At 44.5% G+C, this 25,874-nt stretch overlaps 1 long non-coding RNA gene across 1 annotated transcript in view; it reads right to left on the bottom strand.

The window, feature by feature from the left end:
* LOC134996004 (uncharacterized) overlaps positions 1 to 25,874 on the bottom strand; it is a 94,845-nt gene that overhangs the window by 2,249 nt on the left and 66,722 nt on the right. Inside the window, exons 2-4 of the long non-coding RNA XR_010198764.1 lie at positions 16,978 to 17,081; positions 3,967 to 3,998; positions 855 to 963 (exon numbers count right to left, since the gene is read on the bottom strand). This is a non-coding gene — a long non-coding RNA (uncharacterized LOC134996004). The remainder of the gene's footprint in view (positions 1 to 854; positions 964 to 3,966; positions 3,999 to 16,977; positions 17,082 to 25,874) is intronic.

The following is a 25,874-nucleotide window of genomic DNA, read 5'->3' as shown; positions in this document are numbered from 1 at the left end:
CTAGTGCAGAAAATAGTATTTTAGCGGAAGATCTTAATATCTTTTATTCTAGATTTGATAGGAATAATTTGACTATTGCCAAAACTGTTGAGATTAGATCTGGTGAGGTCCCTGTGGACGAACAAGATGTTCTGAAGTGCCTTCGAGGTGTCAGCATAGGTAAAGCTGCTGGCCCAGATGGGATTCAAGGTAAAAATCTCTGAGTATGCAGTGATCAACTAGCTGGGATTTTTACGTTAATATTTAATATCTCATTACAGGTCTGTAAAATTCCAAATTGTCTTAAGTTTACAAAAATTATTCCCGTACTTACAAAAGGGCACGCCCAAATGCTTAGACGATTATCGACCTATTGTGTTAACGTCGTTAGTTATGAAGTGCTTCGAACGCCTGATGTTAAGTCATATCAAATCCCATTTTTCTGCCAACTTTGATCCTTTTCAATTTGCCTATAGGCAGAACCGGTCTACAGATGATGCAGCTTTGACTGTTTTACATCAGGCACAGAACCACTTAGTGAAGAAAGGGACATGTGTTAGAATTTTATTTGTGGATTTTAGTTCTGCGTTTAGTACAATAGTACCGGCATCTTTGGTTTTTAAGCTTTTTAATTTAGGCTTAAACAGGTTTATGTGCAATTGGATCTTACATTTTTTGACTGATAGGCCTGAAGTAGTGAAGTTAGGTAAGTTTGTGTCTGGTGAAGTTCGGATAGGAACTGGTGTTCCACAGGGGTGTATCCTGAGTCCACTACTATATTTGTTATTTACGTATGATTGTTTTTCAGTTTCTGATTCTGATAAAGTGGTGAAATTCGCATGTCACGATCCAGGTAATTCCTTATCAGTATTTACCTTCCAAATGCCTCCTGAGACTGTCCCAGCGTTCCAAGCCCGGATTCCATCTGTGCTGTCTGCGTGCAGCACGCTGCATCCCATTGTCTCAGGTCTCCTCACTGTGATTCTGGCAGCATCAGGGTTAAGTTTCACATGCAGGTTACAAACAGACTTTCAAGAAAAATTATCAAGATAGGTGCTCGGGCGCAAAAAGGGTCACTATTCTAATGCTGCTGCTAAAAACACAGGATTAGTCAATCCTGTGAACACCAAGAAAACATAAAACCAACAGAAAATAGCAGCGCTTAAGTGTACAAACTAGCAAACATAGATGGATTGAATGAAATTTTTTTACAACATTTATTAAAATACTCCAATAAAAACTAATAAACCATTTTCACAGACAATCTGGTGAGGACATATGAGCATGGCTTCAACCCTTAACTAAAGGACTTTCCAAAGGGATTTTTTCCTTCAGCGGTGCAAGAGCGGTAAAGTAACCATTGGGACTGTGCTATCAGTTTCTCAAAAATATTTCCATACCATTATTGGTCCAGTTATTATGAACAGGAACGGACACTACAATCTAAAAACCTTGTTGGTGAAAATGGTTTATTAGTTTTTATTGGAGTATTTTAATAAATGTTGTCAATTTTTTTCATTCAATCCATCTATGTTTGCTAGTTTGTACACTTAAGCGCTGCTATTTTCTGTTGGTTTTACAAACAGACTTTCCCTCCAAAAGCTAACATGGGCGCAGCCATGTTTTCCTAATCACATGTTACCTTTCAGCCTATCAGCTGCACTCTGCTCTCTGTCTGATTACCCAGCAGCTGCACTCTGGTCTCTGGTTAATTGCCCAGCCAATACGTGCTTCCCAGCAGGTATATATATCCTGTTCCTGGGCTGGGAAGATTGTCAGTGCTTCAATTGTCTTCAGTAATTCCAGTGTGCAGTCCTCCCATGGACTTTCTCTGCAGTACAGCCTGACTCTGCAGTGTCTCATCATTGCACCCTGTGACTGGCAGTTACCCGACACCGGCTTCCAGCTTCCAACTTCCAGCGGTGCTCTGCTCTGCCAGTAACCATCGGTGTTCCGCCATCGATCCCAAGTAACCATCGGTGTTCTGCCATCGATCTCCAGTAACCATCGGTGTTCCGCCATCGATCTCAAGTCACCATCGGTGTTCCGTCATCGATCCCAAGTCACCATCGGTGCTCTGTCATCGATCTCTAGTATCACAAGTGTTTCTGCGTCTGATCTTCCATTACACTGGTATCTGACACCATTTCACAGCTCACCACCTGTGTCGGTTCTATCCGGCATTTCCCGGCAGTTCAGTCATCAGCTTCTGTTTCCCATCAGCTACCCAGTGCATCGGTGTTGGTAAGGACATATCATCTCCAAGTCCTTCAAGACTGTGCTTAATTATACCACACCTAGAGACTGCCTATATATACTCCTGGGAACTGTGACTTATACGCTGTTCTTATTATTGCTAACTGCCGACATATGCTTGTGAACTGAGTTTCAATAAAACCTTTGAACTTTCCTTTGTTGTCGTGGTCACGCCTTCGGACATCTGTGATAAAGGTTCCCTGCATGTCTAAGAACCCTGTACTGCAGGGGTGGGGAACCTCCGGCCCGCGGGCCGTATACGGCCCGCGAAGCCGTTTGGTCCGGCCCACCAGCTTGTGTCAGTGAGACACGCTGCCGCTCAGTCCGGCGGCAGCGTGTCTCAGCTGTCAGAACAGGGAGACGGAGGAGAGCGCGGCTGTCGAGTGGGAGCGGCGGCGTGTAGTACTTCAAACCAGCCGCCGGTCCGTGAGCCAAACAGAGCTCGCGGACCGGCAGCCAATCAGGAGCCGCGGCTGCCGGTCCGCGAGCTCTGATTGGCTCTCGAACCGGCGGCTGGATTGAAGTACTACACGCCGCCGCTCCCACACGACAGCCGTGCTCTCCTCCGTGTCCCACGGTAAGCAGCACGGAGGTGAGGGGGGAGGGCATCTGTATAGCTGGCACTGTGGGGACATTTGTATACCTGGCACTGTGAGGGGCATTTGTATAGCTGGCACTGTGGGGGCATTTGTATACCTGGCACTGTGGGGGCATTTGTATACCTGGCACTGTGAGGGGCATTTGTATACCTGGCACTGTGGGGGGCATTTGTATACCTGGCACTGTGGTGGCATCTGTATACCTGGCACTGTGGGGACATCTGTATACCTGGCACGGTGAGGGGCATTTGTATACCTGGCACTGGGGGCATTTGTATACCTGGCACTGTGGGGGCATCTGTATACCTGGCACTGTGAGGGGCATTTGTATACCTGGCACTGTGGGGGCATCTGTATACCTGGCACTGTGGGGACATCTGTATACCTGGCACTGTGAGGGGCATTTGTATACCTGGCACTGTGAGGGGCATTTGTATACCTGGCACTGTGGGGGCATTTGTATACCTGGCACTGTGGGGGCAATTGTGGATCTGGCACCGCACTATTGGGGGCATATGTGTATCAAGTCCCATTTTAACTGGCCACACCCATTTTTTTGGCGCGTGCGCGCCTCCGGCGCACACACACAGTACCTCTAAGGGGCAGACCTACTGGGGGGCAGGGTAATTTTTTAAGTTGAGAATTTTTGTATGGCCCCCGAAGGATTTTATAAATATCCAAATGGCCCTCGGTAGAAAAAAGGTTCCCCACCCCTGCTGTACTGCCTCCCAGGTTCACATATACCTCAGCTCCTACAATTGAGGCTTCCCCTGGTCAGCACCAGCCCTCAGTTGTGACATCGCAGATGACACAGCTGCTGTTGGCCTGATAAGTGAAAATGATTCGACGGCCTATAGACACGAAATTCTACGTTTACTAGAATGGAGTAAAGAAAATTGTTTGATTTTAAATATATCTAAAACAAAGGAAATGGTAATTGATTTTAGACGTGGTAGTAGTAGACCATTACATCCTGTATTTTTAGATGGTAATCCAATCGAGGAGGTGGCTTAATTCAAAAATTTTTCTCTTTTGGTTTCAAAACTAAACTATAACAATTCATTATAATCATTCGTCCTTAAATATATTTATTGATGGGAAATCCTAGAACATTTACATTCAGTCCTCTTACCTTTAAGATCCTATCAATAACTAGTCATAGACCTACAGGACAAACACAGAAATCCTTTGGTGTTACAATGTTTATATAATACTTCTCTTCATGCCACTAACGAATGCACTGTAACATATTAGAATGTATCATGTAAAGTTATAATGGCTATTATTGCTCTAACCAATAATTCTGCTATGCACTATGAGCTACTGTAGGCTGTGTAAAAGCAAATATCTAAGGGATCAGTACTAAATGCCGCCGGCCGGAATCCCGGCGGTCGAAATACCGACGCCGGAATCCCGACCACACAATCCCGACAGGGGTGGCGAGCAGAACGCAGCACCTTGCGGGCACGGTGCCTCGCTACACTCGGCACACTATTATATTCTCCCTCTATGGGTGTCGTGGACACCCACGGAGGGAGAATATGTCGGGCTTGTGGCGGTCGGGATTCCGGCGTCGGTATTTCGACCGCCGGGATTCCGGCCGGCGGCATCTTGACCGCATCCCATATCTAAAAACGTCAGCGCTGCATTGACTTTTTATTTTATTTTAAATATACATATACATTTATTCTAAAATGCAATCAGCTAGAATGGTCATGAGTGAGATAAAGCAAAGGAAGGGTGTAAATTGTGAAGGAAATACCAATTTGTATTTCCTTTTTCAGTATAACATTCTAGTTTATTGTATTTTAGAACACGTTAATTTTTACATTTGAACATTTAGTATTATTTTAATATCGTATTTGTCATGACTGACAAGCCGATTCTCCACATACCTCAATCTAAAAATCACCACCAGTGATTTATGGCTACATCAGCACACGTGGTTAATGAAAACCTGGTAACTGCCACCAGCAAATAAAGATTTAAGTGCATCGATAACAGACAGTCCTTTGCAGTTATCTGCATCCAAAATTATTAATTGCACACTCACTTACGCTTCGTTAGTAGCTTTGGCCTCACAGGCTCATAGACTCACCAAGAGACATGGAGCATATTAGAATTAATTATCTTTTAATTCGTTCAAAATAATCCAAGGTATTATAACTAAAAGATTGCAAATATGGACAGAAATACATGAATCTCAGAAAACAAAAAGAAAGTAATATTTCAGAATCCTAACACTTACACAAAGAACTTAGATGACTCTGATGTGAGGGGAATTGACAGGTTAGGACGACGCATTCCTCAGCTCTCTTAGCTGAATCCCAAAAAAGAATTAAATCTTAGCTTTTAGGGAGAGGTGCAATTATACTTTTTCTCCCTTCCACCTTTGTGTTTTTAAGTAGCTCACTGCTGGACACTGGACATGTAAGGTATCATGTCCTCCCAAGTCTGTAACTCAGTAGATAGGGTAGGGGGATATAGCCCAGATGGGACACAGACATTCCATTCTTCTTAAAAGGTGAAATTGTACTTTAATTTATTACTCCTGGCCTAGCTTGACCAAGTCTGGTTGTTTGAGCATGAAGGATGCAGTTTTCTACCCCCAAACATTTATGACTGGTACAAGATAAGAGATCGCTATCTGTTCCCTGAACATAAATTTCTCCTTCTCCCCTTTCCCGGATAAAGTTAGGTCAACTTTAGGACACAGCTTAGCAGCCATGTTGTTCCACGCAAGGGTCGTTCATACACTTACATACTGTATGATTTGATACAGATGTAAACTGCTGTTTTGCTGGTGGACCTGCCACTGTATTACCCTCACTCTCATGTCAGTCATCAGTCACACAGATTGAGGCAAACATAGGACTTGTAAGGGTGGGGAAGGGGGTCTTTGTATGCACACACATATGTACAGTATATTACATATAAATAAAAGGCAATAGTTATGCTTGGTATAAGAGTTGACCGTCTCATGTAGTTGGACTTCTCTCTAACTTTCTCACTTCTCTGCTTGCAGTCACATAAGCACACTCCCAAGCTCACCACCCTCCCTCCTGGGTCACTTTTGGGATTCTAGTGAGTGCAGTCACGAACCCCTCAGGCTCATACTCCTTAATTCACATGTCACTGGGCAGGTTAGAAGCAGTATATCCTTTACAATACTCTTAGAACTCCAGGGTATTCAACTCCAGTCCTCAAGTAATGTAGAAACATAGAATTTGACCACTTGGCCCATCTAGTCTGCCCATGTACACACACTTACAAACTAGGGTTATTTCTTGTTGGGAGCCAGCTGCCCTACCAATTTATACTTTTGGATTGTGGGAAGAAACTGTGGAGTATGAGGAAGAAACTCACACACATTGCACCCATTATAGAAATGCCAGTGGTACCAACCAATCAGCTCCTAACTGCCATGTTTTAGGTTGTGTTTGAAAAATGACAGGAGCTGGATGGCTGGTACTTTATCTCCGTCCATGTTATCTCTCTCCAAGACTAAGGGGGAGATGTACTAAGCAGTGATAAAAGTGGAGAAGTGTGCCAGTGGAGAAATTACCCATGGCAACCAATCAGCTGCTCTGTATAATTTTATAGTATGCAAATTATAAATGTTACGTCAATGCTGATTGGTTGCCATGGGTAACTTCTCCACTGGCTCACTTCTCCACTTTTATCACTGCTTAGTAAATCCTCCCTTTAGTATATAGACCCCATAGGCCTGAGCAGATCAAATCCTAGATGTATGGGAAAAATGCTCACTTAGGGTCACTGATGTAATTGTTTGAAACCCTTGTGGTATACACGCAACATGCCTCTCAAGGCAAGCACACTCCTTATGCGTCAGACAAGGTGTGAGACAATCACCCATTTGTGCTTCCGGGAGGGGGGAAGGGTTTTGCAGAAAATATCTGAAATGTCAGTTTTGTATCCAGTGGTTTTAAAGCTTAACGTTTGGCTTGGTGGGTGTTTGAATGTCCTGGGGCAGTTCTACAACATGTTCTGCATTTTGTGTTTCACATCACATGTTTTTGTACGTTGTTCTTTTCTTCTCTAGAACTCTATTGTTTAAAGTGTTCAATAGTTCTATCTGTGCTCACCCTTGTGAACGTGCCTGAGGTTCCAAACAGTATAAAACATAAATGCCATGCGATTGCAACACGCCCGTGTGAGGCCAGACTTTGTTTGACTTCTTAGGTATGAGGAAGAGCTTAAGAAAGGAAAAGGTGCAATATGAGTTTAAGCGAAGGGTAGAGATATTTATTTAATATGCATACTTTAACACAAAGTGTTGGAGTATATGAAATCACTGTGCAATTGTGATCACCTGCATTTTGCTGTCATAGCTACCACCCAAATGTGTAAGTGTGAGGACCATCTCAGGATTAAAATTGTTAAATCCAAAAACACACCAGGGGGTATATCTACTAAACAGCATTTTTTCCAAGCTACTGATTGTCGTCGCCTTTGCCCACAGTTTTAAAATGGCAGTAATATTAAAGGCTATACCAAGTGTGCTTTGTTTTAATATTATTTCCATTTTAAGTGCGGAGGGCAAAAGGTGCTCTTAAGCAGTTTATACTGCCACTTTACTGTGAGGGTAATATAGAGATGTGCGGCAGACACTTTTCGTGTTTGGTGTTTTGGTTTTGGATCTGGATCCCCGCTCGTCTTTTGGGTCTGGATTGGTTTTGCCAAAACAACTTTTTCGGGTTTTGGTTTTGGATCTGGATGATTTTTTAATAATACATAAAAACAGCTAAAATCACAGAATTTGGGGGTAATTTTGATCCTACGGCATTATTAACCTCAATAACATTAATTTCCAGTCTATTGTGAACACCTCACAATATTGTTTTTAGGCCAAAAGCAGGGACGTGCAGTCAGGGGAGGCAGGGGAGGCAGTGCCTCCCCTGTCATTAATGATTACAATAATACAAAGAGATACTTATGACACATTCTGTGTCATAAGTAAATGCTTTATATTATTGTATTCATTGTAAAACAGGTTTAAATTAGTCTAGGCGGCACCGAGAACGGTGCCTCTTGCGGTCAATTATAAAGGACTGGAAGCGGGGGGCGGGCAGGGGGCGGGGCTAAGAGATGGGCAGTAAAAAGCCCATTTAAAAAGCACTGTAAGCGGCACTAGTGTGAGTGCCTCAGTGACAGGGGCGTGCTTGCAGCCCATATCAAAGCACGCCCCTGTCACTGAGCCAGATATGATTGGGCACCAGAATCACAGCTCCCCCCTGGGGTCCAGCCCACCCTCCACCCTTAGAGAGGCTCCTGCACCAGAACACCTGTCTGCTCACCTCTATTTCATTGACGGGTCCCGCTCCCACTGCCGCCGGGATTGCTCCAGGTAAGGGCCAGCGTCAGGGGCGCCGCAGCACAACATAAGCCGTCATCCTCCGCCCCTCCACATGTCTGTGTCCGCGCCGCTGTAGAGAGCCGCTGTACAGACCCGCATGTCCCGCCATCACCCGTGTCCGTGCTGAGCGCTTCTGCGTACTGCAGACCATAGACTGCCCTGCGCTCTATGTTTCAGATAGCAGGACAGCACATGGACCGTACACAGCAGTGCTCAGCACTGAGATGTGTGCACTGTGCCAGGGTATGGGGGGGGGGGGGGGAGGGGGGGAGCGGGCGGGCAGGGGTTGGCAGGCAATCAAACACCATGTGTGCCAGGGGAAAAGGGGAGAGGCTGGGGCATAAAGGGGGGGGGGAGGGGGGATTACTAGATATGTGCTGGGGCATAAAAGGGAGGGAGGGTGATTACTAAATATGTGCTGGGGCATAAAAGGGGGGGTGATTACTAAATATGTGCTGGGGCATAAGGGGAGGGGGGGTGATGTGTGTGTGTGTGTGTGTGTGTGTGTGTGTGTGTGTGTGTGTGTGTGTGTGTGTGTGTGTGTGTTGGGGTATAAGAGGAGGGGGGTAATTACTGTGTGTGTTGGGTTATAAGAGGAGGGGGGTAATTACTGTGTGTGTGCTGGGGTATATGGAGAGGGGGACAATTACTACCATTGTCTTTATCAACCAGCCTGCAGCTGTAATCCCACTTCCAGGCAGACCCTCCACTGCTCTCCTTAACCGGCCCTGGCTGCTGCTGCTTCCCAGATTTCGCTGGCATTGGCGGCGACTTTAGCAGGCATTGGCAGCTGGCATGGGCGGCAGTACAGTAGCGGGCACTGGCAGTGGCCATAGCGGTGGTGGTAGCGGACATGCCTCACCAGCCACTGACCTCACCGCACGCCACTGGCCAAAAGGTTGCACCAAGGTAGCTGGATGACGTTAAGCGACAAAAGTGGGTGGCACAAACACCTGGCCCATCTAGGAGTGGCACTGCAGTGGCAGACAGGATGGCTGTTTTAAAAAATAGGCCCCCAAAGAGCACATAATGCAAAGAAAAAAAAGGTGCACCGAGGTCGCTGGATAACTAAGCTAAGCGACACAAGTGGGCGGCACAAACACCTGGCCAATCTAGGAGTGGCACTGCAGTGGCAGACAGGATGGCAGTTTAAAAACTAGGCCCCAAAGAGCACATAATGCAAGGGAAAAAAAGAGGTGCAAGATGGAATTGTCTTGGGCCCTCCCACCTACCCTTATGTTGTTTAAACAGGACATGCACAGTTTAATAAACCCATCATTTCAGCGACAGGTGGTCCCCCTGGAAAAAGCTTGCTAAGTTCTCTGAATCATAGCTAGCTACAAACATACCACCTCCATATTTGATGACTTTTCACATTATGAGAAGAGGCAAGAGGAAGAGGACAGTGTCAAGAAGGTGATTAAAAATTAGAGAGGCACATGCAACACAGGCTTTCACCTCCACTCCTATATTGGTGTGGAACAGAAAGGACTTCAACCAAGCAAATATTTAACTATTAATTACCACATTACTGGACAAACTGAAAAACTGGGGGCCAAAGCTTCCAAAATGGTACCCCCTTCTCCATTTTCAGGGATTAAGATAATCTCGGATTTAATGCTGGGATGCAAATAAACTAGTGTATACACAGGATCAAGATTGGATATTTTCCCCTCCACGGAGTCTGGAGACTTATTTGGGGAAAATCTTGTGGGTTTCTTTTTGTTTCATTTTTTAATTGCATTTTTATTTACATATTTTATGGCAGATGCTTTATTTTTGTTTTTCACAGCTCCCAGTTACACGCATGTGAGCATACCTGTGTGTCCCAGTTACACGCATATGAGCATACCTGTGTGTCTTGTTTATTTTATTCCTATTAAGTACTAAGCACGACTGTGCAGTACATTATTTTGTTATTGAGCCCCTGTTTAGTGGAGCTTACCACTCTACAGTCCAAACTTATTTATTACTATAAGTAGGACTGTGGGAAGAAGCAATGCTAACCTTCATGCCCACAGCTTACCTCAGCCTGGCAACCTAGACATCTTCCAGGTTGTAAGCCACCATGAGACTCCATACTGGGCCTTATTCAGTAACTGTTTGCGCCTCACAGGAGCTCCTGGCCCATCTAGTGCTGCAGTGCAATGGAAAGCTGATGCAATGGAAGATCACTGAAACTCTGTTCTTCTAACACCGCAAGGTCTTGCAATAACCCTATGCAGCCCTTAGGAAAAGAAGATCCCTGTACAACAAATTCATATCTTCTAAATAAATAATCCCAAAATGTGGAAGATCAATAATAAATCAAAATTAAGGTTGACTAATTGGAGCCATTCATTTGAGTGAATCCCTAATATGAAATAATGGAGAAGAACCTCTGTCTAATGCTCCAGCAGAAAACATCATGTTTACCTCTCTGGCAGTTGTGCTGGATTATAATTTAGTCTCTTGTGACTCACACTGACTTTGGCCACAAATTTGGTCTCTCCCCACTTTATTTAAAAACACGTTCCATTTCCAGTTCCAGCTTTTCGGCTAGTTTTCACAAATCTGTTTGTGATGTTGAAGCTTGTTCATATCTGCTCTAGGCTTTCATTTAAACCTAGGATCAAGTACAGCAGCACCCCTGGATTTATACAGCATAGGCAGCACCCCTGGAATGATGTGGCAAAGAAAAAACATGCAAGATGTCCTTGGGCCCTCCCACCAACCCTTATGTTGTATAAACAGGACATGCACTCTTTAAAAAACCAATCATTTCAGTGACAGGGTCTACCACACGACTGTGGCTGAAATGATTGGTTTGTTTGGACCCCCACCAAAAAAGAAGCAATTAATCTCTCCTTGCACAAATTGGTTCTACAGTGGCAATATGTCGTCCTCATCCTCAGACCCCCCCCCCTTCCCCTTCAGTGTTTACATCCTCATCCTCACAAGAGGAATAATTTCAAACAGACAAAACCACATCATTTAGGTGTCAGTGGACTGCTTATGCTATTACCCAAAGTTTCTGAACTTGAGAATGACTTATGATGAATGCGCTGCAGTTGATGTATAAGGGAGGATGTTCCAAGGTGGTTAACGTCATCACCCCTACTTATTATGGATTGACTGTTTGTCCAGATTTGTGGAGAAATAATTCCACACCGAAGAGGTGGCTTTTTTGGTATTTTGCCCAGTCATGACAATGGGCTTTTTCATCCTATGGCCAACAAATGTCTCCACTGGTGCCTTATTCAAAAAAAAACACATCACCATTGGAATCCTCATTGTCAACTTCCTCTGCAGCGCCAGCTACACCCATATCCATCTCATCCTGGTGTACTTCTACAGTGACATCCTCAATATCAGCAACTGGACTGGCGGTGCTCCTCCTAGCACTTGCAGGGGGCATGCAAATGGTGGTAGGAGCCTCTTCTTCTCATACAGTGTTGTGAAGGTCAGGCCTAGATATCGCAACCGCAGACAGTGTCAGCACCCCTGTATTTTTACAGCACCCCTGTAATTTTACAGCGTACAAGACAGGGCCAGTGTACATTGATTTTCACTGCACCGTAGAATAATTACAGCATAGAAGACAGGGCCAGTGTACATTGATTTTCACTGCGCCCTAGAAAACTTATAGCATACAAGACAGGGCCAGTGTACATTGATTTTCACTGCACCCTAGAATCATTACAGCATACAAGACAGGGCCAGTGTACATTGATTTTCCCTGCACCCTAGAATTATTACAGCACACAGGGCCAGTGTACATTTATTTTGACTGCACCCCTGAATTTTTACAACATACAGAGCCAGTGTAATGTTATTTGAACAGCAACACTCCTATATTTTACAGCATACAGCAGTACGGATGGTGTAATGGTTAGCATTACTGCCTCACAGCAATGAGGTCGTGGGTTCAATTCCCACCATGGCCCTAACTGTGTGGAGTTTGTATATTCTCCCCGTACTTGCGTGGGTTTCCTCCGGGTACTCCGGTTTCCTCCCACAATCTAAAAATATACTGGTAGGTTAATTGGCTCCTGACAAAATTAACCCTAGCGTGAATGTGTGTGCATGTGGTAGGGAATATAGGTTGTAAGCTCCACTGGGGCAGGGACTGATGTGAATGGCCAAATATTCTCTGTAAAAGTGCTGCGGAATATGTGTGCACTATATAAATAACTGGTAATAATAATAATACAGCAGTGTGCTTTTAATTTCTAACAACTGCACCCCTGAATTTTTACAACATACAGGGCCAGCAGCACCCCTATATTTTACAGCATACAGGAGCAGTGTACTTTTAATTTTTAACAACTGCACCCCTAAATTTTTACAACATACAGGGCCAGCAGCACCCCTGTATTTTACAGCATACAGGAGCAGTGTGCTTTTAATTTTTAACAACTGCATCCCTGAATTTTTATAGCATATGGGGCCAGTGTAATGTTATTTGAACAGCAACACCCCTATATTTTACAGCATACAGCAGTATGCTTTTAATTTTTAACAACTGCACCACTGAATTTTACAACATACAGGGCCAGTGTAATGTTATTTGAACAGCAACACCCCTATGTTTTACAGCATACAGTAGCAGTGTGCTTTTAATTTTGAATAACGGCACCCCTGAATTTTTTTAACATACAGGGCCAGTGTAATGTTATTTGAACAGTGGCACCCCTTATATTTTACAGTATACAGGAGCAGTGTGCTTTTAATTTTTAACAACTGCACCCCTGAATTTTTATAGCATACAGGACCAATGTAATGTTATTTGAACAGCAACACCCCTATATTTTATGGCATACAGCAGTGTGCTTTTAATTTTTAACAACTGCACCCCTGAATTTTGACAACATACAGGGCCAACAGCACCCCTATATTTTACAGCATACAGCAGTGTGCTTTTAATTTTTAACAACTGCACCCCTGAATGTTTACAACATACAGGACCAGCAGCACCCCTATATTTTCAATCATAAAGGAGAAGTGTGCTTTAAATTTTTAACACCTGCACCCCTGAATTTTTACAACATACAAGGCCAGCAGCACCCCTATATTTTCCAGCATATAGGAGGACTGTGCCCCTGCACCCTGTACAACACTGTGACAGACAGGACAGCACAGGGCCGTAACTACGTGTGTGCCAAGTGGGCTTGGCACACAGCGCAGTTGCCCTGAGGGCGCACGGCCAGCGGCATGTAATGAGTCAAATTGACTCATTACATGCCGCCTCTGAAGTCCGCGCCGTGCGCCGTAGCCGCACTGGGGAGGAGAGCAGCGCAGAAGGAGGAGGAGGGAGGGGAACTGGAGCCGCAGCAGCGCTATTTCATTGGTAGTAAGCGCCGCTGCAACATCCCCCTCTCCTTCCGATGCGGTTCCTCCATCCCAGCATCCACAGCAGCGCCAGGCAACCAATACGGAAGGAGAGGGGGATGCTGCAGCGGCGCTTACTACCAATGACATAGCGCTGCTGCGGCTCCAGTCCCCCTCCCTCCTCCTCCTTGTCCGATGCCTGCACACTGCACAGAGGGAGATGCCAGCACGAGGAGCCTGTCAGCGGGGAGAAGGTAAGTATATCCCTCTCTCTCTCTCTCTCTTTCTCTCTCTCTCTCTCTCTGGGGGACACCATCTGCCATAATGTGTAAAAAGGGGTCCTGGCTGCCGCAATGTGTAAAAAGGTGGCCTGGCTGCCGCAATGTGTAAAAAGGGGGACTGGCTGCCGCAAAGGGGGCCTGGCTGCTGCAATGTGTAAAAAGGGGGACTGGCTGCCGCAAAGGGGGCCTGGCTGCTGCAATGTGTAAAAAGGGGGACTGGCTGCCGCAATGTGTAAAAAGGAGGACTGGCTGCCGCAATGTGTAAAAATGGGGACTGGCTGCCGCAATGTGTAAAAAGGGGGACTGGCTGCTGCAATGTGTAAAAAGGCGGACTGTCTGCCGCAATGTGTAAAAAGGGGGACTGGCTGCCGCAAAGTGTAAAAAGGGGGCCTGGCTGCCGCAATGTGTAAAAAGGGGTCCTGGCTGCCGCAATGTGTAAAAAGGGAGACTATCTGCTGTAATGTGTAAAAAGGGGGACGCTGTCTGCTGTAATGTATAAAAGGGGCTCTACCTGGTGTAGTGGCGCTACTGTGCAGCGTAATTTGAATAATGGAGACTACTGTGCACCGTAGTATGAATTGCTATTATTTTGTGGCCACGCCCCTTCCCTATGAAGCCACGCCCCTATATATTTTCCACGCGCCTACGGCGAGCACTGCCCCTATCTTGCATGGGGGGGGCGCCAATGTCGTTTCTTGCACACAGCGCTAAAATGCCTAGTTACGGCACTGGGACAGCAACACCCATATACAGCTGCAGCACATGAAACACCAGTGACAGCCAGGACAGCACCCCTAACACAGCACAGGTACACCACAGTGACTGCAGCAGCACCCCTACAGAGCACACACTAACCCCACCCGATGCCACCACCCATAGAGAGAGACAGAGGTCTCTCTCCCTCACTCTCCAAGTCCGTAGTGAAAATGGCGGTGGCGTGCGGCTGTTTATATGGGATCCAAACCCCGCAAGAATCTGACAGCGGGATGATGACGTTTTGCCTCGTTCTGGCTTCCGAGTCTGGCGGGAAGTCCCGAGCTGGACTCGGATCCGGGCTCGGGACGTGATGTTCAGGGGGTGGGGTGTTCGGTTCTCAGGGAACCAAACCCGCTCATCTCTAGTTCCTGTGATCCACAGATAATCAACTGTAATCATTTAGACTAATTTAACCTGCTATACAAAAACAAGCACTTTGGCACCCGCATAATTTGAGTAACCATCAAAGTGGATTCAGTGCAGGGCCATGCCAACTTTATAAGGGGGGAGGGTACAAAGGATAGGAGAGTCTGCAGAGTGTAATATTATTCTAGTACTTTATTCTGGTACTAGAAGCAAAGTACCTAGAAATGTATTTTAAAAATTGTTTATTGGAAAAGACATGAGGGCTGATGTACTAAGCCTTGGAGAGTGATAAAGTGGAGAGAGATAAAGTACCAACCAACCCGCCCCTGTCATTTTTCAAACACGAAACCCATCAACCGCCTTTAATACCCATTAGCTGACATTTTAATTTGTTGTGTTGAAACTCATCAACTAACATTCCTAAACACATCAGGGGGGTCATTCCGAGTTGTTCGCTAGCAGATTTCGGTCGCAGCGCAGTGATCAGGCAAAAACACGGCACTTCTGCGCATGCGTATGCGCCGCAATGCGCACGCCCATCGTACTATTACAATGAACGATGTAGTTTCACACAGGGTCTAGCGACGCTTTTCAGTCGCACTGCTGGCCGCAGAGGGATTGACAAGAAGTGGGCGTTTCTGGGTGGCAACTGACCGTTTTCAGGGAGTGTTCGGAAAAACACAGGCGTGCCAGATAAAAACGCGGGCATGGTTGGGGAAACGCAGGCGTGGCTGGCCGAACGCAGGGCATATTCGTGACGTCAAAACAGGAACTGAATAGTCTGAAGTGATCGCTAGCACTGAGTAGGTCTGGAGCTACTCTGACACTGCACAAAATTATTTTGTAGCCGCTCTGCGATCCTTTCGTTCTCACTTCTGCTAAGCTAACATACACTCCCAGAGGGCGGCGGCTTAGCGTTTGCACGGCTGGTAATAGCAGCTAGCGAGCGAACAACTTGGAATGAGGGCCCATATGCAGTAGCCTCATATATAGTAGCCTCATACACAGTCGCCATCACTGGAATTACTGCAGTTTCTTAAATGATATGTTAACTTGTTATTAGAGACGTTTGGGGATATCAAACTGGAGGTTGTGCCCAACCAACCAGACTCTAGCTGTCGTGTGATACACTGTACTAGATAAATGATAGGAAGACTGAGTAACTTCACATGTACTCTTTAGAAGGTTTGATACATCCTCCCCTTGGTAATACTTAATATTATGTTTAGTCTTATTTGCATTAAACCGTTATCTGGACAGTTGAATAATGATGTTCCTTAGAGGTTTACTGAAATAGGCGCAAGGTGCCTTTTCCAGCCTGTTACAGTAGCTAACTTCTGCTCTAACCTCCATATGCTGCAAGTAAGATTCAGCAGATGTGAGCTAACACATGTTGCAGCCAGCGCTACACCACTTCATTGAATCTGCCCCTTAGAGCTGTTAATCCTATAAATAATGGCATTTGCCTAAATGAAGTGCCTAGTTCACAATTTGACGCAAATCCATCGTAACAGTGCAAAGTTGCACCTAGGCAAATCCATGTGGTGTAGATGCAACTATTGCATGCAGGGAAAATACTGCTGCTCCAGCACATAACACAGGTACTGGGCAGCTCTAGTCTACACCCCACTAACAACAATAACTGTGCCTGAACATTTTAATTATGGCACTTGCCCCATAAATACTCCACTACCACCACCACCACCACCACCACCAAGGTTTACAAATGTGCAAACTGTCCCCTTCTAAATTAATTTCTACAGCATTCTAAATCAAGCCCTTACTGTAGAGGTTTTTTAAGGTATTTAGTTTCCATGACCTGAGTATAACCCCAGTGTATTAAAATTGTCATGAAATTTTGCAAACGCATTGGGTGTGTATGTGTTTGGATTCCCATCTCACCCTCCTTTTCCCCAGAGGCAATAGGTGGAGTTGTGTATTGATGCAAGGAGGAGACAAGTTGCTCCTTCAGGAACTTTGTGTGTACCTGTTCATTATGTGCCTCTGCGATTAACCCTTATATCAAATAACACAGAGGTGTCATAACAATTACCTGGTATACTGTACATATTTCTGTATCCTCTTTTCGAGAGCGCACCTTCTTCTCACTTTATTAAGACTTGAAGTAGAGGACACAGGATTTATGCATTGACATGTCTAAGGGAATAGTGAGAACATAAAAATACATATATATATTAAAATAGTGATTTTAATAGCAAGTTCTAAATTACATTAAAGTAGTTAAGATCTACAGAAGGGTAATTGGACACAGTGGCAGTAAAACTCAGCATGTAGGATTCATTTCATACAGATGTTCAAACTCAAGTAAAAACTAGAGATGAGCGGGTTCAGTTCTCCGAGATCCGAACCCCCCGAACTTCACCTATTTTACACGGTTCCGAGGCAGCCTCGGATCTTCCCGCCTTGCTCGGTTAACCCGAACGCGCCCGAACGTCATTATCCCGCTGTCGGATTCTTGCGAGATTCGTATTCTATATAAAGAGCCGCGCGTCACTGCCATTTTCACTCGTGCATTGGAGATTGAACGGAGAGGACGTGGCTGCGTTCTCTCCCTGAAAAGCTCCGGAATCTGTGCTCAGTGTGCTGCAAATATCTGTGCTCAGTGTGCTGAAAATATCTACGTTCTCTGCCTGAAAACGCTCCATATCTGTGCTCAGTGTGCTGCAAATATCTGTGCTCAGTGTGCTGCAGTGTGGGGACTGGGTACCACCAGTATATAATTATAGTAGTACAGTACAGTAGGCCATTGCTGTATCTTGCAGCTCTGTGTCAAGTATACTATCTCTGTGATGCATTATTGTGAGCAGTATATAGTAGGACAGTGCAGCATTTTGGTGACCTTCAGTATACATATGGGGGTAATTCCAAGTTGATCGTAGCAGGAATTTTGTTAGCAGTTGGGCAAAACCATGTGCACTGCAGGGGAGGCAGATTTAACATGTGCAGAGAGAGTTAGATTTGGGTGTGGCGTGTTCAATCTGCAATCTAATTTGCAGTGTAAAAATAAAGCAGCCAGTATTTACCCTGCACAGAAACAAAATAACCCACCCAAATCTAACTCTTTCTGCACATGTTATATCTGCCTCCCCTGCAGTGCACATGGTTTTGCCCAATTGCTAACAAAATTCCTGCTGCGATCAACTTGGAATTACCCCCATAGTACAGTACAGTAGCCCATTGCTGTATCTTGCAGCTCTGTGTCAAGTATACTATCTCTGTGCTGCATTATTGTGAGCAGTATATAGTAGGACAGTGCAGCATTTTGGTGACCAGCAGTATACATATAGTACAGTACAGTAGGCCATTGCTGTATCTTGCAGCTCTGTGTCAAGTATACTATCTCTGTGCTGCATTATTGTGAGCAGTATATAGTAGGACAGTGCAGCATTTTGGTGACCAGCAGTATACGTATAGTACAGTACATTAGGCCATTGCTGTATCTTGCAGCTCTGTGTCACTTTTAGTATCCTGATCAGTGCTCAATATCTGCTGTATTGTTGTGACCAGTATGTATACTGTACTGTGCGACGTGTGTTATACACCTGGTGATTTTATACATCCTGTAATCTGTACTGAGCGATGTGTGAGATACACCTAGGGATTATACACCCTGTATACTGTACTGTGCAACGTTTGTGATACACCTGGTGATTATACACCCTGTATACTGTACTGAGCGATGTGTGAGATACACCTGGGGATTATACACCCTATATACTGTACTGTGGGATGTGTGAGATACACCTGGGGATTATACACCCTATATTATTATTATTATCCTTTATTTATATGGCGCCACAAGGGTTCTGCAGCGCCCAATTACAGAGTACATAAATACTCAAACAGGAAAACAGCAACTTACAGTTGATGACAGTATAGGACAAGTACAGGGTAAATAAACATAGTTACATCAGCAGATGACACTGGAATAAGTATCAGGTGGCAGAAGACTGCTGGATGTGGTACAGTTGAAGATTATTAAAGTAAGACAAAGGATAAGCACATGAGGAAGCGGGCCCTGCTCGTGAGAGCTTACAATCGAAAGCGGAGGGGTAGACAGACATGGGTGACACAGATGGGGTACATAGAGAACGTGGAACAGAGGGTTAAAATGAGATTTGGCTGGGTTTGGTGAAGAAGTGGACCCCCAGAAGGCACAAGTCAATACTTAACATTGCAACATTTTACTGGGCTATGCAGGAGAAAATTAAAAATAGGGGAAAATAAAAATAAAAAAAAAGAATTGATAACTTCTACCGCTTTCAAAAAGGTCAATGGAAGCTGAAATAATGGACAACTACCTCATGGAAGCCAGATACAGTATACCAAACAGTACTTAGCAGAGTTAGGAATGAGTGCTTATGAAATACAGTACCATTTTGTCATAATATTTCAGAAACTGCATGGCTGGTCTCTTGCACTCTTTTGCTCTAATACACCACCTGCTTTAGGATTTATATTCAAAAACATTATGTCTCCATAATCCCAAAAACGTCAGTCTTCTTGGAAAGTGGTTTGTTCCTTTGTAAAGGAAAGAGAACAAACGTTCTCAAACAACGGTTTCTCTATTTCTTTTTCCTCTGGGAAGGGATTGTGGATTCGCAGGAATATCTGAGCATTTCTGTAATCAGAAAGCAGCGACTTTCTACAAATGTTTACGAATAATTCCAGTGATTTTGTCATTTTTTTCTCCAGTGATTTGGACCAATAATACCATTGATTAGAAAGAATAATTCCTGTGATATTGAGGTGTTTGTGTCGCTTAGCTTAGCCGTCCAGCGACCACAGTGCACCTGTTTTTCTCTTTTCTTTGCATCATGTGCTGTTTGGGGCCAATTTTTTTAAGTGCCATCCTGTCTGACACTGCAGTGCCCCTCCTAGATGGGCCAGGTGTTTGTGCCGCCCTATTGGGCCGCTTTGCTTAGTCATCCAGTGACCTCGGTGCAAATTTTAGGACTAAAAATAGTATTGTGATTTGTGAGGTGTTCAGAATAGACTGAAAATGAGTGAAAATTGTGGTTATTGAGGTTAATAATACTATGGGATCAAAATTACCCCCAAATTCTATGATTTAAGCTGTTTCTGAGGGTTTTTTTTTTTTTTAAAACACCCGAATCCGACAAAAAATTTTCAGGGAGGTTTTTTGCCAAAACGCGTCCGAATCCAAAACACGGCTGCGGAACCGAATCCAAAACCAAAACACAAAACCCGAAAAATTTCTGGTGCACATCTCTAGTAAATTTCTAGTGCACATCTCTAGTGCTTGTGCTATGTACTTACATAAGGTTAGCTGTTGTTTTATACTTTGCTCAGTTACTGTTATTTTGCAGTGTGTTTAAGTTTACCCCTTGTATAGCCCTGTAGACACTTTGTAGCGCCAAAACAATAAAAGCATTATAAAATAAAATATCATTGTGTAAATGTGATAGGTTTAAAAAAAATTACGACGCGTTTGGCTAGAATAAGATAACGGCTTCCTCTTTTGTCCCAGATGCATGTGTACAAAAAATTCAGATTAATGGCAACTGGAAGTGCATATCAAACATATAATGTACATTGTGGCTTATGTGCTTTTTTACTTGCATTCAAATACCCATTGCAAATAGCAGTTGTTATGCAGCCTAAAGAAAGATTGATTAATAGGTCAAATGGTTCTAAATTTATGGCAAAAAATAGCAATTATCACAAAACAGAATATGCATTTTTTGACCCAATCAGGGCTTAAATAATAAAATACTGTACTATGCATATAACACATGGTAACCGAGTTACGGTCGTTAGGTCGACACTCATTAGGTCGACAATGTCATTAGGTCGACAGGGTCGTTAGGTCGACATGTACTATGTCGACAGGTCAAAAGTTTGACATGAGTTTTTCACATTTTTTTTCTTTCATTTTTTGGATTTTTTTCATACTTAACGATCCACGTGGGCTACGATTGTAACGGTAATCTGTGCCGAGCGAAGCGAGGCACCTTGCCCGAAGCTGCAAGGGGACACAGTGCACTAATTTGCGGAGAAAACGACACCAAAAACCTCATGTCGACCTTTTGACCTGTCGACTTAGTACATGTCGACCTAACGCCCATGTCGACCTAATGGTAATGTCAACCTTCAGTGGTCGACCTAATGAGTGTCGACCTAAGTTGGGTCGACCCAACGACCCATAACCTGATAACGATATTGCTCTTTGCACCTGTATTAAATCAGCCCCCAAATGTTTAGACCTGGAACATTAAAGCTGAAGGACAGAGGAAAGCAACCTGTTTATCTCCAGCCTTAAGGAACCTAGCTCTCTTCTTCCAGCCAATCCACTGGTTTAGGACAATGGAATGGATTATGAAGATTCCTGAAATAAAGGAGGAGACGTGTCAAAGCATAATTGAGGCAATCTTGACCTGATGCAGAAATCCTCAAAAAACTGCAGTTTTCTGAATATTTTTGCATCAGCTCAGGGTTCCCAGTATGTAAGAAAACTGAAAAGGGATCCGCAGAGATATATGAGATATCTGATGCTGCGGTCCGTCTATTTTCAATATGCAGTGCTGTCCTCATAGGTTTGTAAGGGACTGCAATCTGGCCAAGTATATAAAACTCTGAAAAGCTTTTCGGACCTTGAGTTCTGATCACTAACTCCATACTTTTATAGCATTATCCACTGCATGATACTGGCTACAATATCGATCATTTTTATGGGGAGGGATCCTTCGGATGAGAGCCTAAGCCCATTACATCTGTCGGGTGTGAAACCCAGGAGTAAAGACTGTGCCAGGATAATAATTTACTGGAGGAGCTGTCCCGGTGAGATTATATTGATGCATTACTTTAGCGGGCATATTTATCTAAATAATTTTTACTAAAATAATGTGAAAAGGGGCGTTTTTACACACTTTTCACATTATTTTAGTATCCCCTAAATGTACTAATGGACAATTGGTGGAGAATGTGCAAAATTGTCTCCCAAGCCCTTAAATCACATAATTGTAATGGGATATGCGATCTGCCTGAATAAAAAACGAAAAAATAAAACAGGTTTAATAAATACTGTAGGGAACCCTGTGATAATAATGCTAACTTGAGATAACGTTATCCAGACTTCCCTCTGGTCCCTCTTTTCCTGCGTAGTCTGCCTGCTGACAGTGATGCCTGAGCTCAGTGATGCCGCTTGTGATCAGCCGTGTGTGTCTGATAGAGAGTGTCTGAAAAGTTAGAAAAAAAAGTAATAGCTGCACACAGAAACCGGTGATTGGTGGTCCAGTGAGGACAGGCGGTCATCTAAATACTGTGCTCCTGCTGTGACCCCCGGTGCATTAAAATAATACCCCTTTTCCACTAGCTCCTTAAAACAAGGGTAAATGCACGGGGACGCGCATTTACCCATGTTTTTCCCTAGTGGAAAAGAGTCCCCCTGCAAATTCCCAGATAAAGTGATCCGGGAATCCTACCAGGGTAGCTTGCTGGGTTGAACATGTGTTCAACCTGGCAAGCTGTGTAGTGTGAACGGGAGGCGTATGGGAGGGTGGCGCTGGGATATCAGTGATCTCCCAGCGCCGCCCCTGCCGCTTCACTAGCAGCGTCACCAACCCGGCAATATGCCGGGTTGTGAGCGCTGTGTGAAAGGGGGCTGTAGCAGGCGGTGCCTGCATGGTCACACTCTCAGGGTATTTTTCACAGCAGAGTCCCCTTTTTTACACATTACAGCAGCAGAGTCCTCCTTTTTACACATTAAGGCAGCAGAGTCCTCCTTTTTACACATTAAGGCAGCAGAGTCCCATTTTTTACACATTACAGCAGCAGAGTGCTCCTTTTTACACATTAAGGCAGCAGAGTCCTCCATTTTACACATTAAGGCAGCAGAGTCCCCTTTTTTACACATTACAGCAGCAGAGTCCTCCTTTTTACACATTAAAGCAGCAGAGTCCTCCTTTTTACACATTAAGGCAGCAGAGTCCCCTTTTTTACACATTACAGCAGCAGAGTCCCCCTTTTTCACACATTACAGCAGGAGTGTCCCCTTTTTCATACGTTACGGAAGCAGAGTCCCCTTTTTTACACATTACGACAGCAGAGTTCCCTTTGTACACATTAAGGCAGCAGAGTCCCCTTTTTTTACACGTTAAGGCAGCAGAGTCCAGGGAGTAGTAGATAGCGGAGAGAGAGGTTGTGGGACTGGGAGCTCTGTGTGGACTGTGGGCTCTGAGGCAATAAAACAAAAGCCCAGGACACACTCCAGTGGCCATGACCAGATGGAGAATGTAGGACTGTGGTATCAAAGGCACTAAAAAAAAAACAGACTCTGGAGCACTGTGTGACTTAAAGCCACTCCAGACATAAATGGGCAATGTGTAATCCATTATAGTTTATACTGTATTATTAAAAAAAAAAACATAATTAGGAGCACTGTGTTAACTTAAAGAGGCACTGTGCCGTTAAAAACAAAACCCATAGAGGCACTGTGGGCTGCACCACTGTGAGGCACTGTGCTGTGTGTTCAAGCAACATGTAAAAATAAATGAAAATAAAACTGTTGTGTGTTATTCAGGCACTGTGTTAAAAAATGACTTCATTAGGGAGCCATTCCCAGGGGTGTAGCGAGGGTGGCTCCAGTGGAGCGCAAGCTCCGGGCGCCAAAAAAGTTAGAGGGCGCAGATGGGGCACACACTGACTGAGACTAGGTGATGAACAGGTCAGATCAGTGGTGACAGCAGGAGACACTGACCTCCAGCACATGCCGGAGCTCTGCCCACCCTTTTTATATGTCTCATTGTCTGCTTGTAGCTGTGCAGCCAGGTTACTTTTGTCTGCCCTGGCTGCTGCAGGACCTCTCTCTGCTCTGGATGCTGTAGCGCCTCTTTCTGCCCCGGCTGTTGCAGCACCTCTTTCTTCCCCGGCTGCTGCAGCACCACTTTCTGCCTCGGATGCTGCAGCACCACTTTCTGGCCCAACTGTTGTACCACTCCTCTCTGACTCGGCTGCTACAGAACCTCTCTCTACATTGATGCTGCAGCACCTCTCTCTGCAGTAAAAGCTGCGGTGTAACATATATAAATGGCTCATCTGTGGTGTAACATGTATAAGCTACTCTACTGTGGTGTAATATGTATAAGTGGCTCTACTGTGTGGCGTAAAATGTATAAGTGGCTCTACTGTGTGGCGTAAAATGTATAAGTGGCTCTACTGTGTGGCATAACGTGTATAAGTGGCTCTACTGTGGGGTAACATATAAGCGGCTCTACTGTGTGGCGTAACGTGTATAAGGGGCTCTACTGTGGCATAACGTGTATAAATGGCTCTTCTGTGGTGTAACATGTATAAATGGCTCTTCTGTGGTGTAACATGTATAAGTGGCTCTACTGTGGTGTAACATGTATAAGAGTCTGTACTGTGTGATGTAAAGTGATTAACGGAAACTACAGTACTGTGCGGTGTAATGTAAATTGGTACTATACTGTGGTCACATCCGTTCCCCATGAATCCCCGACCCTGTTTTAAACTTGGTGGGGGAGGGGGAGGGGTGCTCAAAGAGAACTTTCGCCCTGAGCGCTACAAGGTCCTGTCACCAATTTAGAATTTAAGTATTTTTTTATTTTTAAATATAACATGCCACCACATGTTGGGCAGGCCCCCAATTCAGTACAGGGGAGGGGGCGCCAAAACATACCCTTGCCCCGGGCACCATGGCGCCTAGCTACACCTCTGCCCATTCCTAGGAGTAAATATAGATCATCAATAGAAATGCAGCCTCCTAATATTTAGTACTGTGTAACATAAACTGATTTGGAGTTTGCATATCTGCAGTGCAACTATTCATTTTCTTGGCTTCTCTTTCATCCCTGTCAGGAATCCTTGGTTATTAATTTTATACATACCTCCCAACTGTCACGATTTTGGTGAGACAGTCCCATTCACTCACTGCTCTGCTTAGGAGAGCAGCGGGGAATAGCTACTGTGCACATGCGTACAGCGTCTATTCCACCGTAAAGAGGGACAGGGGGCATGGCCAGCAGCTCACAGAGCGCTGGCCATGCCCCACAGTGGTGAAAACGGGGACGTGGCCCACAATTGTGGCACTACCGACAGGGCACACCCCCTAGTCATGAGGCCACACCCCTAATTTTGGATGCGCACTTTTGGTGCGCCATATGTCCCTCATCAGAAGCCTTCAAAGTTGGGAAGTATGTATTATATTCTTTTATGGCCTTTTCTCATCTCATTTACTGCAAAACAGATTGTTACTCATTTCAAATTTATTTAATTTTCTAAATTAATCAATAAATTAATAAATTTTTTCACTTAATTAATTAATCATCAATCAATCAATCAATCAATCATTAAATGCTTTACCTGCCTGCCACTACATACTCCACTTTGATTTTCCTGTACTGCCCTGGGGTCTTTTTTTTTGGGGGGGGGGGGGGGTAAACATTCTTTCTATGGTATGTTGTATAGTTTATTAAATTGCCATCCTGTCTGCCACTGCAGTGCTGCAATGTTTCAAAGATGTGCTGTATTCTTACAGTAACTCTTTGTGCCGCTGCTCTGTGGCTTTGATTAGTCAGCCAGCCTTTAGTTAATATTGGTGAACAATATTGTGAGCTGTGAGTGGTCAAAATTGACTGGAAATTACTGTTATTGAGGTTACTAAACAGGTAGGAACAAACACAGGCACAATTTACAAGATTTTAGTTGTTTTTAGCTGGGGGGGTTTAAATCCAGATCCAAAATACGTGTGGGTGGTTTTCCCAAAACCAGAAAATAAAAACAAAACACGTGTGGGTGGTTTTGTCAAACGCAGAGAATAAAAACAAAACACAGATGGTAGTTTTGGCAAAAACAAAACATGGGCGTCCGCTCACATCTCTACTCTGGAATGCTTTGCATCGGAGCTTGGTAAATCTGACATCTTTGCCCTTTCCATATAAACCCTTT

The sequence above is a fragment of the Pseudophryne corroboree genome, chromosome 1 (genome assembly GCF_028390025.1).
Source record: "Pseudophryne corroboree isolate aPseCor3 chromosome 1, aPseCor3.hap2, whole genome shotgun sequence".
NCBI classification, from domain to species: domain Eukaryota; kingdom Metazoa; phylum Chordata; class Amphibia; order Anura; family Myobatrachidae; genus Pseudophryne; species Pseudophryne corroboree.
Note: the sequence above shows the minus strand (reverse complement) of the source record. Positions and strands in the feature narration are given on the sequence as shown.